Source organism: Bombus huntii, chromosome 10 (genome assembly GCF_024542735.1).
Source record: "Bombus huntii isolate Logan2020A chromosome 10, iyBomHunt1.1, whole genome shotgun sequence".
NCBI classification, from domain to species: Eukaryota; Metazoa; Arthropoda; class Insecta; order Hymenoptera; family Apidae; genus Bombus; species Bombus huntii.
The window spans coordinates 5,075,113-5,090,457 of NC_066247.1; the positions used below are offsets into that span (position 1 = coordinate 5,075,113).

At 32.6% G+C, this 15,345-nt stretch overlaps 1 protein-coding gene and 1 long non-coding RNA gene across 4 annotated transcripts in view; one reads left to right on the forward strand and one right to left on the reverse strand.

The window, feature by feature from the left end:
• Window positions 1–3,159, reverse strand: part of LOC126870082 (arginine kinase) — a 28,875-nt gene extending 25,716 nt beyond the window's left edge. The window contains exon 1 of the mRNA XM_050627542.1: window positions 2,998–3,159. The gene's annotated coding sequence lies outside the window, so the exon portion shown is untranslated. The remainder of the gene's footprint in view (window positions 1–2,997) is intronic.
• Window positions 3,160–3,307: 148 nt separating this feature from the next.
• On the forward strand, window positions 3,308–13,614 carry LOC126870136 (uncharacterized). Of its 3 annotated transcripts, XR_007691122.1 has the most exons (5): window positions 3,308–6,564; window positions 7,379–7,653; window positions 7,745–10,158; window positions 10,425–10,496; window positions 10,600–13,614. It is a non-coding gene; the product is annotated as an uncharacterized LOC126870136 (long non-coding RNA). The 3 variants fall into 3 exon arrangements; XR_007691121.1 differs by having other exon boundaries at window positions 10,425–13,614; XR_007691120.1 differs by having other exon boundaries at window positions 7,745–13,614.
• The last annotated feature ends 1,731 nt before the right edge of the window (window positions 13,615–15,345 follow it).

Below are 15,345 nucleotides of genomic sequence, written 5' to 3' on the forward strand. Positions count from 1 at the left end.
ATGCACGCAAACGAACGTTGCGACGCGTTCCTTGCACGCAGAGCTCCGATTGGGAGACCGCCAACTATCAATTTCCGTTTTGAATTACCAAACGCCATAACGCATGCACGCGCCGCTCAAACGAATCTCCGGTCTTCTCTGGCATAACGAGCCTCCTACTAAGAAACGCATCGATGCACTTTCCTTTGCTAATAAGACGCCTCCTTCTTCCTTCTGTACAACACGTTTTTCGACCGACGATAAACCAGTTTCGCACGCTGCAACGAAAATTTTTACCGTTCGCCACCTCTTAGTATCCCCTTGAATTCTTAAAGCAGGTAGGTTGGATTATACTGAACTATAGTATTTTAATGTAATAATGATTGAACATAAACGTTGCAGAAGATTTTCAATTAAATTTTAAACTTTTAAAGCTTTTAAAGTTTGATTGATGTTAATTGATGGTTATAAACGAACCTGTTCTTAAAAGTTTGATAAGTTTAAGGTTATGTATAATTTTATACGTTCGCTATTTAAGGATATATCCCGAATACTTTAACTACTTTAATTTACATAAAAAAGGATATGTTTAGATGTTTCTGCTTTGTTTTTTTACAATAGCTTTTAAGGTTATCCTATAGATAAAATAAAAATATATATATACATAATTTTAATCATGGTGTGTTACTAGATACATATATTGAATTTTTACGAAATCAATGATAAAGTAATGAAGTATTTTTACGAAATAAAATTTTTAAGTGGTCAGTCGTGGAAACTACTATACACATGTACTATGTTTGTGTCTGATTAATGAAAACAACACGTCATCGGTTGACTGTAATGATCAAATAAAAACACTATTCATTGCCAAAAAAACAATGTTTATTTTAACCAACCTAAATGAAATTAAAAATAAAACATATTCAAGTACTAATAGTTTCATACTATCATTTAAGGCATTTAATATACCGAATGAAAAATATAATTAAATTTTTATGCATTGAACTACGTTATCTTGATATTTTAAATAAAAGGTCGAGAATTAAAAAGAAGTTCGTTAGAAGGAGGAAATTGAGAATCACTGTGCATCCATGGCCTTACGTAATCATGCTGCACCCACTCGTTTTACTGTATAGTGGTCTGACCGTAATCTGTCAATTTACTTTTGACAGTATCCCTGCAACGGAAATCCGATGTAACGCACCTTGTGATTTGCATATTCGATATATTTTCAAATCATCAAATTCGATGCCGTTCATCAAGGTTATAGGGTTGGAAAATTGCATAACGATTTAGTTTTAACCGGAAACAAAACCGCGGCGCACTCTCGAATCTTTCCTGAAAACGTTCGCCGGAAATTGAGCCAATCGATTCACATTTGTACAATAATTACTGCGAACTATTATCTTAATGTATCAATTCAATGGATATATTTCATTATTACTTATAAAATAAACCAAAATTATATAAAAAAATATTTTATGATTTTTTCTAATAAATTTTCATTTACAGATATACAATGAAAGATATGTACATATTTGGTTAGGAATTTTTTCCTCTTTTGGTATTTTGTATACAAATATACGATTGATAATGTTACATGATCGATACTTCTAAAAATCTACAGACATTAATCTTTCTCTGTCAAGAATGAAAGCCAATAATATCGAAGAATGGGAGTTTCGCATCAGAAGAAGAACCACGAAGATATAATATAGTATTATCGAAGCCGAAGAAATAAGATCGATAGTAATGCAGCTATGTATATATGTATGTAAGTATGTATGTATGTACAAACATAGTAAACACTGTTGTTGAAGAACAACCTCGAATTTAATATCGTTGAATCTTTGGAATTTCTTAATTCCAAATAATTTAAATGCCTAGATATTAATTGATATACAATGAATGAATACAATTTTAAATATAGATTTTGAACTGCGAGTTTTTATCTTTCGTAGTGCAAAATAATACAAACTGCAAATTATTATTTTTCGTAGTGTAAAATAATACATAACCTTGAAACACGAGAAGAAGAGCCTCGTGTTTTTTAGCGAGTCTCAATTTTCACTGTCAGTTATGAATTCTGCGATGCTTCTCACAAAACGGAGGTTACTAATTTTATTGAAATGTACGTTCACACGGCACAGAGGCAACTATCATTATGTCATACTAACATATATATCATATATTCATTCACAGAAACAATATATATAGATTTTCATTAAATTTTTGAAAATGATACCAGAATTAATTATTATATAATTATCTCAGTAGATTAAACTTGGTTAAGACTACTTTCGCTGTAAGGTGAAAGGAATAATCATCCGCCATTTCAATGAAAGTACCATCATGCAACTGAATATGTACTTAAACTATTCCTATTTCCAATATTTGCATTTTAATGTATCGAAAATTTAATTAGTATTAAATGTTAGAAATAGCATTAATTATATTCTATAAGATTATTTCCAACCTAAAATTATAAGTAATTTGTTATAAGAGAATATATCTGATATACTTGGTCGATCTTCGTCTAACCTAAAAACCGGTATCTGTTCCATGTAACAAAGCGTAACAACGCATATTACTCCCGAGATAATCGATGATCGTCTGTAATGATGAATCATTTCCCAAATATGCGGTAGACTACGCAAAAATTTCTATCCTCCTTAAATCTCAACAATCGTACCGTGAGAACAAGTGCCGATCTCCAACGGTCGCGACAATTAATCCTTCCACTGTTTACTGGTAACCGAATCTCCCTAAAATATTTCTCACGTGATATACTGATAATTCCTTCATAATTATTCTCAACATTTAACTATGATGTAATGAAATAATATTCAAATGGTCACAGGAAATAATATCGTGTATGACCGGTGAGAATATATTTTTATTTCTTATCCTAATCGGTATAAGTTTCACAGCGTGCTTTGAGAACAACGTCCTATAGATGTGTAAGTACACATATTCATGTGAAAATACGAAAATATGGTAATACATATTGCTTACCTTTAGCAGACAAAAGAAAATCGAAGGATTTGTTCTGAGAGATAGTCCTCGGAGCACGTCGTACGCGTACACGAGTCGGAAACGAAGTGGCGCGGAATCAACTCGCCTCGCGACAGCCGAGAACCTCTCCTCTCTGCTTCGGCCAATCACATCCCTCCTTTGTACATATCCCCTCCCCGCCTCCCGATCCTCTCCTAGGGACGGTCCGCGGTCCAGCCACGTTCCTTCGTTCCGTTGTTTCTACGAGGACTCCGGTTGCTACCTCGACTTTTTTCGTCCTAATTATTATCCTCCGCCACATTCTTGCGGAAACAAACGAAGAAGTCATTACATACAATCGAATATACGGCGAGTTTCAAGGTCTTAATTATCGAGCCCTAATAAAGCTCTTATAGTACATGGACTTACACGATATTCGAAGTTTACAAAAATTGTGGACCAGTAACTATAAGGCTACAGAATATATGATAATTTTATGGGAATATTTACAGTAGTTACAAAAAGTATTTGTACACCGTTGTATTTATTATAGTATTTATTTACTAATCAATTAAGTCCAAATATATTAAGTTTCTTATCATTTGGTAGTACTTTCATGTAACGACTAAAAACTTGATACTATGAAAATGAAATGTGGGATCTAGTAAAAAAAATGCTTCATTGGAAAACACAGGTATGTACAAATATCTTTCGTAGTTACTGTAGATGTAACTTTTGACAGGCGATTGAGAATGAGTATCTTGAGTACATATAAGAATTATTCTTTAGTGGTTAAAGATGATTTCGAGAGAATAACTGTCGGTGATTAATATCGATACCCGAATCGATGAGATCGGATGTGGCTCGAGCCAAATTCAGTTGGCTGGCCTTTGAGCAAAGCACTACGCGAAGAGTTGAATGTTTATGAGTGTTTGAAAGAAATATAAAGTATGTGTGAGAATGTTTTATGAGAAATGTTTTATGAAAATTGGTGGAACGATAGAACTTTAAACAACTATCGATGAGTATGTATTTTTCTAATTTTTTTTATTGATGAAACTCATCACATGAAATATTTCTTGTTGAATGAATATTAATCTTTTTAAACGTTACTCCTTGTTTATTCTTTTTTCATGATGTCAATGTATAGCAAAATATTTGCAATATTATTCAATAGACGATGCAGTACAATGTGCACAATCGATAATCGATCTCGTTTAATTACACGATCGGCATATCGAAGTCAATGGCCTCGAAACAAAGAACCGACATAAAAGGAAGATAACTATTCGATTGTTATCCACCTCGAATGATACAATAGAAATTTCTTTGATGCTTGTTTTAATTCTATTATAGTTCATTTCAAATACTAAAAATAAGAAAAAAGTAAATATTGAAATAATTAACATTCGCAGAGTATGTTATTACGGATAAAGACTATTTTCCAATTTAATCATAATTTAATTCAGATCAGGGATCAATGAAAATTTATATCTGGGAATCAAAAGAGAAAAAGAGGTAAAGAATGATTAATCTCGAACCATTTATAAACCATAAGAGGTTCAGCAAAGTAACGCAAGATCCTTCTACAGAGGACAAGGTCTGCTCTCGATCTTATGAATCATAGCGTTGCTAAAGCGTATTCAGACCGTTCTTTCACCGTTCGTGCAAAAACGAGCATTGAAGTTCAGTGATCTGAAAAATGATTTCGACCAACTTCCGTGGAATTTCGAAATGACCGAACTATAATCAGAAACACGTTTATGCATTATATCTATGTATGCTTTCTATGCTTATTTGATATTTTAATCAGACCCTTGTACAAGTGTAAATGTAACGGTCTATAAATAACGGATGCCATATTCTCACCTGAGCTTCTTCAGCCGATTATGACGTCGTGTTTGTCGTCCGTGACACAACACGCGTATAAAAACACGTAATCTACTTGTAACGTCTGCGTCCATTTAATTCTGCTATCTCCCTGCACTTTCTAAAACCATAAAAATGACGTCACCTGTTAACATCGTTCTCAATCCCCTTACCTAATCCTTCAAAGGGTTATGATGTATTCCTGTTTAAAAAGATCAGATGATTTGAATGAAAGTTAAATATTTTTAAGACGATTAATTTCTTAATTTGAATTTTAAATTAAATTTTAATTACACGTTTACGATGACAGAATTTTTATTAATATATTTTGCATCATTATAATTGGGTTTTAACTTTATAGGATTGCTGTTTTTCTGTAGGTAAATACTCCAGAGTAATTTGTTCACTTGGAGTGCATTGGAATTGTTCCAAGATATTTATCCTTTTCATATTTTAAATTCGAAATTAGCCTAAATTACTGTCATTGAAATTACTGTCGATTTTGATTCAGAGGAATATTCTTAATTTTTAGGTTTGTTTGCTGAACTTTTGGTATGCTTTGCTTGTGGACGGTCCGTTTCCGCGTTGTTCCTTGGATTCCCCAGAATATATAGATCATGAAGCGTTTCCGGAGAACGGTGGAACTCCGGGAGTGTCGCCTGGCCGTTACGAAATCAGCTGTGCGCCTGTCGGTGCTTGTTGTAGGTCGCGTTCAGGACTCCCCTCGGCCTCCCTTCTGCTCTGTTCCTCTCATTCCATCTAACAGGAGGGTTAGAGGAGAGGGGATATTAAAGGTCGCCTCAACGTGGAGATCAATACGAAACCTACATACCTACCTTCCCTATCGGACCAATGGGAATGCCCAAAATGATCCCTTTCGTATCTATTAATTATCTTTTTATGTTCAAGACAGTCAGTTTGATATAATTGCCCAATTTGCTTACTTTCTTAAACCTAAACAAATAATTATTCTTCTATAGTCTTATCAATTAAATCCTTCCTCTCAAATTGGACAATTTATTATAATTATATGTGTCCGATACACAATTATATGCAGTACTTCATTAGATTATAGATATTTCTAATGCAGCAAGTAATGAGAAAACTTTTGATTTTTGATACAGGGAAATCATGGAAGAGGTATTTATTCAAATACATTTATTTCTTAAGTACTCAACACGATAATCAGGCTTTGGGAGATTTAGAGTGATATACAATCTACACAAACATCTTGTTTTTTTCTGATAAAGCTATACAAAGAATATTCCAGGATTTTTAATTTTTTTCTTTCAATTAATGAACACATTTTTTCCGGATTAACTCATCCTTTTGTTAAATCCTATTAGAAGGTTTAAACATCTAACAAGGTCAAATTTATAATAGAGTTCATATTTTTTAATTGGGAGTGTGTAATATACTCGAAAAGGTAACATTTGTTTTCATTTTCTATCTAAATTTTAATTGCAGTTAATATGTGTATCAATCATCTCTAGTATGGACTTCTTGAAGAATGGAATTGAGCAACAGTTGATGGTTATAATTAGACAATACATATGTATGTGTTTTTTTAAATAAGTTTCACTTCTTCGACTTCACTTTCCACTCAGTTCACGTCGTCAATGTCAGTTAGTGGTGGACAGCACGGAAACTTATTACCTGTAATCGATATGGCTGAAAATCGATCGGTTTCAAGGAACGATTATTGTGTTCGGGGAAGAGGTAAGCGTGTAATTATCAGCGACGCGACGATATGAACGAGGAAGTTACCGATTGAAATCGAGTCTCGAAACGAAGACAACTTTGCACACCGTTATTATTAAAAACATTCTAAAAATTCTGTCCCTCTATAACGTATTATCGTCATTAGAAGAATTATGTAACGCTTTGAACTGGCCAGTCTGGTTGAGTTGACGAGAAAAGTTACGTCAATGGCCGGGGGGAAATTACTTTTCCTCGCTTGCCCGTTATTTTTATCCTAAGAACTGTTTCATGCCGTTTCCACCGTTATGGTTTAACGAGAACCAGACTCTTCCATTCAGTTCTCTAGCAAACAATCCTTTGCTTGTTTTGCAAACTTCAGAATGTCTAATTGTATATTATATATTAAATATCAGGTTCGTACCTGCTGATTCTAAAAAAATTGTCATGAAACAATCGAAAAACATGAAGTAATTGATATTACAATAAAATATACTCAGTAGATTGATATGGTAACTGGAATGAATTATAAATATAACATCGCCTTGTTCATACGAAATCAGTATTCCTCTTCTCGTATTTATCTATTCACTACTCACCTTCGACAAGTGTCGCCACAATAATCGTAACATGATATTGTAAAAAAAATGCTTCGGAATTATCTTCATGGACTCTTAAAGTATTATATTATATAAAGACATTAATATATTATTACAATAAAAATTACGAAAATATTCTATTAATACTTAATCAAACTCTCTATCCACTTTTTTTTCTTCATAATGAAATGTTTAAGTGATAAAGTAAATAAATTATTGTTACGTCTTTATTACAGATTCAAGGATTTTCGAAGCAAGTAAAAAAGCAGCTATAAAGCTAACTTGGCTTTATAATAAAAAGTAATCAAAATAGAATAGATTAGATCAAGATATGGAACTAAAAATTATCAAAAGGAAAAAGCTGGAAGACCAGTATAAATAGAAGAACTTTAAGATAATTACTATTGACCTTAAATCGCAAACAGTGACCTTGAAAAAGAGACCTCCTTGAACCAAATACTATTTCTGTATTCTAGCACAATCGTCTTATTGCATTACACGAGTTATAACTGTAAATACTATACTACTAGTCTCAATTACATAATTACATTTAATATCCACATTAAATACATATTAAACCATTTTTCTTTTATCGTACATAGGAATTTGATACTCTGGTTTCGTTCCTCATATATGCAAGGATATAAATATAATACACATACATGTATTTGAAAGAACGAGGAATATAAGAAGACGTGTAATTCTTTTTTAAGGGAAATCAGGTATATCGTAGGCTAAGCAATGAGAAAATTGTCATTTGAATCGCATACGTAAGAACGTCGCGCTGCTTTAAATACAATACCATTATAACGACATTAATTCGCCGATTTAACCGTCTCAAGAGGCAAGCGACTTTATCGCGTGACTGGCACCGAGCACGGCAAATATTTGTCGTCCAGTTTCTTCAGTCAGCGTCACACCTATCAGAAAGATGGCCGTTTTTTGCAAAGAGCAGCAAACGAAAAACAAAATTGTAAATCCTTCGTGATCCATAAATACGTAGTACGAAAATGGTGTGCGATGTTCGACCGTTGACTAAGGGCAGTTCTCAATGTCAATGTCTCAGCAACGATCGAGCACCACTGACTGCTTCGTAATTTCGACACGTTCGCCGGGAGCAAATCACCGGTGACCACCGTTGATGGCCACCTTGCTTGTTTGTTGCATAATATTGGCCGACGATTCTGCTACGCCAGATATACATACATACTTGCTTTCCGTGGAAATGTTCGCTCGTGCCAAGATTATCTGCTGGCATCTCGAGCATGGAAAACATCCCTGCCAGACCGCTTCCTTATCGATCTTTTGCCGCGCTTTTATCGTTTTCGCTGAATCAATGCCATTCGATGGCTTACGTAGTTCCTCATTTCGAAAATAGTAAAACTGTCGTATTTAGTGTATGACGAGGACTTTATTGGTGACTTGGTCTATCTCTTTGGTTTTAATTTTCATCTGTAGGTGGAGGGGGTTCTAGTAAAGTGACACTGGCGTGCTAATGATGAGAAAACAAATAGTTTCAGATTTTACTTACTTCTTTACACGTAGATCTTTTGTATATTTTGCATGTTCCGAAAATTTCGTGTATTTTCTTTTTTTATCTGAATATCTGATATTTACACAACTTATCGATGAAGCAATTGAACTTGAAACCGAAAATTTTAACGAAGCGAAGTCTTATAAGTGAACGTGACGATCGGCACGTAAGACTTTTTACGCCATCGAAACAATAAAGTAGTTACGTATGATAAATATGAGTAATAAATTCTGTTAATGCAGTTTTATCAGTTATGTAATTTAACAGACATAATTCCGATCGAAAAATTTTTTGATTTCGTTCGTGGAAATCATTAAGTTTACTTACATTGAAAAAATTATAAAGATTATGTAAAGCTATTATGATAAGCTATTTCCAAAATTTTAAAAAATTTTAATGCGTATATATATATTTCTTTATTCTTCTTTATTTTTTAAATAGCTTTCCTTGATTGTTAGGAAAGTATGATAAGATTCTTTACTGTGAAATCTGTCCGCGGCAACCCGGTGAACTCATTCAGATCAATTGACGAGGCCGAGTTGATATGCTGCCAATGAAATTAGCCAGGAGGACAATTAAGCGCATCGTTGAACAAATCCTAGACAAACTTGTCGCCATTGATGGACACAAACTATTGCCTATGACTAAAGGAAATTCTACTTGGCTCCACATCTTTCATGGGCTTTCTTCTACATTAAGCAATATGTCAATAACATAATGATTTCAATTCTATTGTTACAATACAATTATTGGAGAATTATTGAACGTATTTTGATTGAATTTTTATGAGAATAGAAATCTATATTAAAGAAGGAATATGAATCATTAAAGTCAAAATTACTGAAATTCATTCTATGTTTCAGCTCAAGTCCACCACAACATGAATAGAAGACCGATGTTGAGGAGGAAGGTACAATCTTGTGCTCCAATTAACTACAGATTGTCATCTACACCCTGTTGTTCAACACTGCAATAATATTATCATCAAAGACTCAATTGAATCGTTTAAAGGAACACCTTACCAATAATACCCTGATGAAAAATTGCAAGTAATCAGCTGCATACGATTCATTATTTTAAGAAGCTGCTATCTCTTATGCAAACTGCAATTATCTAGCGGTTCAGCAAGGCTTAAATTTAGCGAGGAATTTCGCTAAGTCGACGGGACGTAAAGGCTGGAGGGCCCTGCCGGTGCTGGGACCGAAATACACGACGATTATACCGGCGACTCCTCGAATTGTTTCTCTGCATGTGGCTTTTTTCCCCTCACCGTTACAGATACGCCTCTGCAAATGTAAATCTTCGTGGCCGTGGTACAGTCAGGCATACAATTCCATCGTAAAGATTCTCTGTAGTCTTAAGGACATCTTCCGAGAGCAGTTTTCTGCTTGTGGTTTCCTCTGTGTATTATATTAAATTAACAGGATAATCACGTGTAACACGGATACATATATCATAGATAAATAATTATAAATAATATAGGTAATTTCGATTAATTTTAATTAATATGAAGATTCTACTCATAGCATAAATAATATGAAAAGTAGAATAGTTACTGTTAAAGTAACTTTAGTTGAATTATTTTAATTTTTGTAATAGAGAGATTCTTTCTTGGATTATATACATATAATAAATGGAATTAATCAGTGAAAATATAAGTACATTAAGTCCACTGTTACTCAACTTAAATAATTTTGACATTATGTGTGTCATAAGTAATTCACATATGTTTCTGTTTTGGACTTTAGAAACACAGGCGTTTGTCTAATTCTGACTGGCTCATTATATGTTTCCTGAGAATCTGTGAAATTTTAAGCACGGTGAGCAAACAATAGAGTGAAATCCAGTGGATCAATAATTATTTCAAAATCAATATATTATTACAATAAACCATAAATAACATGTAAATTCTTTATCTAAAAGTTGCAGGTAAGAATTACAAGCAAATGATGGATAACACTGACTAAGCTATTTACGTATGAATGGAACCATCCGCATATATAATCTTTAACATTTTATACATCTTTCAATTACGTTATCAAGATGTATAATGAGTGTTCAACTTCTCAAAAAACAAGTTGCTTTCATAAATCCATTTATGGCAAGATGATATAAATGATTATAAATTTCAAGGTAAATTTTGAAAAATAGCATTCTCAGGATCAAAGTTTCTCTGTATATTTTAATTTATAGAGTTGATTAGTATGAATTTTGAATTGCTATATTGAAGAATCGAGATTATCAAAAAGCCCCATAAACGATGTAAGAGAAGCGAAGGATGGAACGGACGGTCGCTGTATTTTAGTAGTAAGCTGGCTGCAATAGTTTAAGGCTTAAGGCAAGTCATTTATGTCGCAAGGGATCTCGCGTCTTAAGACATCGCTCCCTCACTGTATAGTGACGCGAGTGGCCGTGAAATCGGCTACGTCGGCCATTCTAAAATCGTGCCAGAATTTCTTGCCAAATTTAATTGGAGCTCCGTCCTGTTTACCTGTGCGAACCCACGATCTTGAGCGTTTATCCATCTTTCCTTCTCTCTCTTTTTTTTCTTTTCATGCCTTTGCTGGCAAATTTTCGATACGAGACAATCAGACGAAACAATGACTCCTTGACAACATGCCAAGGAACCTGATATTGCAGGGCTTAGCTCAGTTATTTAGTTATTTCTGCGATTAACATTTTCTTGCACAATTGCAACGTTCTCGAGAATCGTAAAATTAATCGTTTTATTGTTTTGTTTGAAGATCGACAAGACATGACGAATGGCTGGAGAGGAACAACGGAATATTTTGATTTGGAGCCATTTTATATCTATTTTTCAGATAGTTAGCGATATAGATTGTAAGGACGTGCGTATCTTTGTCGGTCCCGGATCGATGCTTGTTAATTTTCACAGATGTAGCCCACACCTGTGAATTTTGGTCGCTTATCGCTCCAGTTTTTATCGTTTGATAAGCTTCAAATTTAGGCAAATGTTTCCTGTCTCGTGATAAATCTTCAAGTATTTTCTGTTTTTCTTTTCATCGCGTTATTTTAGAACTGTTGAAACAATTTGTGAAAGTATGAAACAAGGTGTTTATAGATGAAGATATTATAATGACAGAAACGCAATTTCTGAGAATGAAAATAATTTTATATGAACAAATATCCACTTGTCAAATTATTTTTTGAGAAGTATTGGTAATACCACTTTTCTCATTTTATTATAAAACTCGATAACTACTTTTAACTGTTTTATGGAAAGAAGTAGGCACTCCTAGCTTTATTTTCAATTTTGTCTTATGAGAGATTAAACAGAGAGAAATGAGAAAATCAACACTCATTGATATTTTTATTAAAACACACCTAATTCTAAATTCTTTTGTAATAAAGTGTAATAAAGTGTAATAAAGTTTTGTTTCTTACGTTAAATTCTAATAACAGTTTAAAAATGAAAAAGCCTTTGTAAAACGAAGAATATGGAAGCTATACTATTTTTGTACTGGTTAGAGAGCTTATAACAAGTTGAAGCGACTTCGAAAAATCGTTAAATCGTACACGTGCACCTACTTGTATTACGTCAGTAGTTCACGTAATAACTGCTAAACGATAATGATTTGTTAGTTTACAGGCTGATTGCAGCTTTTGTTACCAGGCGAATTACTGGCAAAATGATGATTTAATAACATCCAAATGTAGATTGAATTTTTTTCAAATAAACATTTCATATAAAATAATGTAAAATGCTTAAAATCCGAACCCACTTTTTTGTTTATAGATATATTGCAATTATGATATTTAACAAACAGTTCATCGTCGTTTAAAATGCTATTCTTACTTTATATAAAATATATGCTAAAGAAAACTTTTTAAAGTCTCTAAAAAGTATATCACCATATGTAATAGCGTTTATCACTAATACGCAAGATAGGAGCTTCAGACTATATCTGTAAATCAAAAAGATACAAGATAAGTGGCATTAAAAATCCGGAAGCTTATTTTTCAAAGCTTTCGAACGCTTTGAAGGTTTACGTTACGCAATCGTACATCGCTCAAAATAATCAGAAACTACGGCTTAAAATTTTATTACACGTTAAAACATTCCTGATACTTGAGAGAATCTTATATGTATTATCACTCCAAACAGCTGTAGACCACATTATTCGCCCGTAAAACAAATTAATTTTGTAAAATTAACAACTTGTATCTTTTATGGTATTTTTTATGAATACTTATTAAATTAAAACTTTCAATTTAACCGAGATTCCACCCAGTTACAATAGCTTTATACTCTATTAAAAATTTCTTTTAACTTTTACAGAACTAAAACAAAATTAATCTTCTCAAACATGTTAACAAACATTTTGACTGGAATACTTCTCTTATTCAGTTAAAGTATTTGTTTTACTATTGCAAAAAAGTCTTGTAAATACTCATATCATATTCATAAAAAATATTTTGTTTAAACTCAATTAAACTAAATTATATTCATAAACACAATTAATTTATCTCAACTCAATTATTTCCTCAAACATAGCGAATGACTACATTTGTAAAAATTTTAAATAACATGTATAACAATACTTATTCAAAGAAAGTGAATGTTCGTATATTACATACAAAAAATTGTTTTATGTTATATTTAAATTAAATCTATACGAAGCCAAAATTCTCGTAATATTCCTCAGTTTGTATCTCTCGTATTTATGATTCGCATAATAAATGCAGATTTTATCGTGGCCTTGCACGTTGCTCTTTCGGTGAAACGTGCCAAATAATGTTGTCATGTGCGACCAGGGTTTTGCGGAATCTCTGGTGTTTATAAACGTTTAATTATCCGTGGCCAAGACTTTTCGGTGAGCAGCGGGCTTGCCTATTACGATACACGTCGTTTGAAGTGCCGGGAAAGCTATGCGATCTATTTTCGAGCTTGAGGATTCGCTGTTGTCGGGCGGACACGCTCCGTCACTCGATCTTCCTCTTTCGATTCGAAGAAAGCTCGTCTTTCGCCGACTGCCTTCCTTTGCCACCCGCGAAAATCCTCTGGTCTATCTTTAGCAGTGTCTTCAAGGTTCTGGGAGAAGAATGATAAAAAGATAAATTAATTCTTTGCATGTAGTGGCTAAAATTAATAATTGAAGTGATTAAAGATAATTTTAATAATAAATCAGATAAAGATTGATGATTTGAAAAAAGAATAATTGTGATTTGGATTTCTAACAGGAAAACTTATTCCAAATATTTTTATTACACTGTAGCCTGTCTTTGTAATCTATCAGAATTTGTTATATTCGACAGAATTGTGTCTCTGATTTTTTTAAGTAAAGATATTTATATTATCCTTGTTAGAAATGGTTCTTACTTGTATGTGTTTGTACAACATAATTAAAATGACTATATATATGTATCTTAATTTTCTTCCTAATTTGTATAACAGTAATATTCCAATATTTTTTAGCTTCTTCAAAATATGATTTTGTGTGTGGTTTACTTCATCTCGTTTTAAATAATTCATTATTTTTCATTCCTTCTATTTCCTACAAGCACGAGGTAAAGGTAACATTTCTTTCTGAAAAGAGGTTAGTTTCTATCGTTTATAAAAAGTCTATCGTATTATCAAATATTCATGCTATGAAATATTTTTGTAATTATGCTTTTACATTTGCATTCATGTTTTCTTTGACTTGAAGTAGAAAATATCTTTCCTCTAGAGATGAGAGTTAAAGAAGATAATTTTGTAGTGGCCTGTAGGTCGAGTCAGACTTTCATCAGTAAAGGATGCACCGTGCTCCTTTTATTCTGTTATGCCACATTCACTAGCTGCATTCTATTTCTCCCTCTTCAGCTAATTTCACGAGAGCTCGGTGGACTGACCTCACAAATGTTTGTCGACGATTGGCTGTGGTATTTTAAGCGATAGCTATGTTTCTGTTACACTATACTTTATATGTACTTTAAAATTTATGACACTTTATGAATTGTATGCCAATTTATTATATAGCGTTTTATACAATTAAAACTTTGTGTTGAATGAAATTACAGGTAATAAATTGTATAGATTGCTACTATTATACACTTAAAATTTCATTTTTCAAGTAAACAATTACATTTTGTTCATCTTCCATTATTATTTTTATACTGACTAATCAAGCATTATAATGTGGTATAAGGTATGGTATATAATTTTATGTAGGTTTTGTTTCATAAGTTGTAGCAAAATTTCAACAATTATTTCGAACTGTGATTGAATGAGAGCTTCGATTGTAATTATATGTACTGCTTCCAATATTTCATTCAAGCAAAGAATTATTTGAGACTGTAATGCAATTGAATGCAATTTTGAAAATGAGTTCCATACGACTTTCATGCACCTTGAGAGTCTACGATTACGATACTTTCGAAAGAATCGGTAGATGTCTCCACCGAACATTTTATTTCATTAAGAGGGTAATATAGATTTCTTCACACACTAAATTCGAACTGATCATGATCTCGCAATAAAATTAAAAAATATGCCTTTAAAATAATTTAAATCGATAGATAATAAGATTAAATTCGTAGATTAAATTCGTAGATTCATAGATTAAATTCATGGATTAGTATCTAATTTACTGAACTATAAATACATAAAGATTTATTTATTTAATCAAAGATGCTTCGAAGAGTTTAGTGAAGACGAAGATTTCAGTG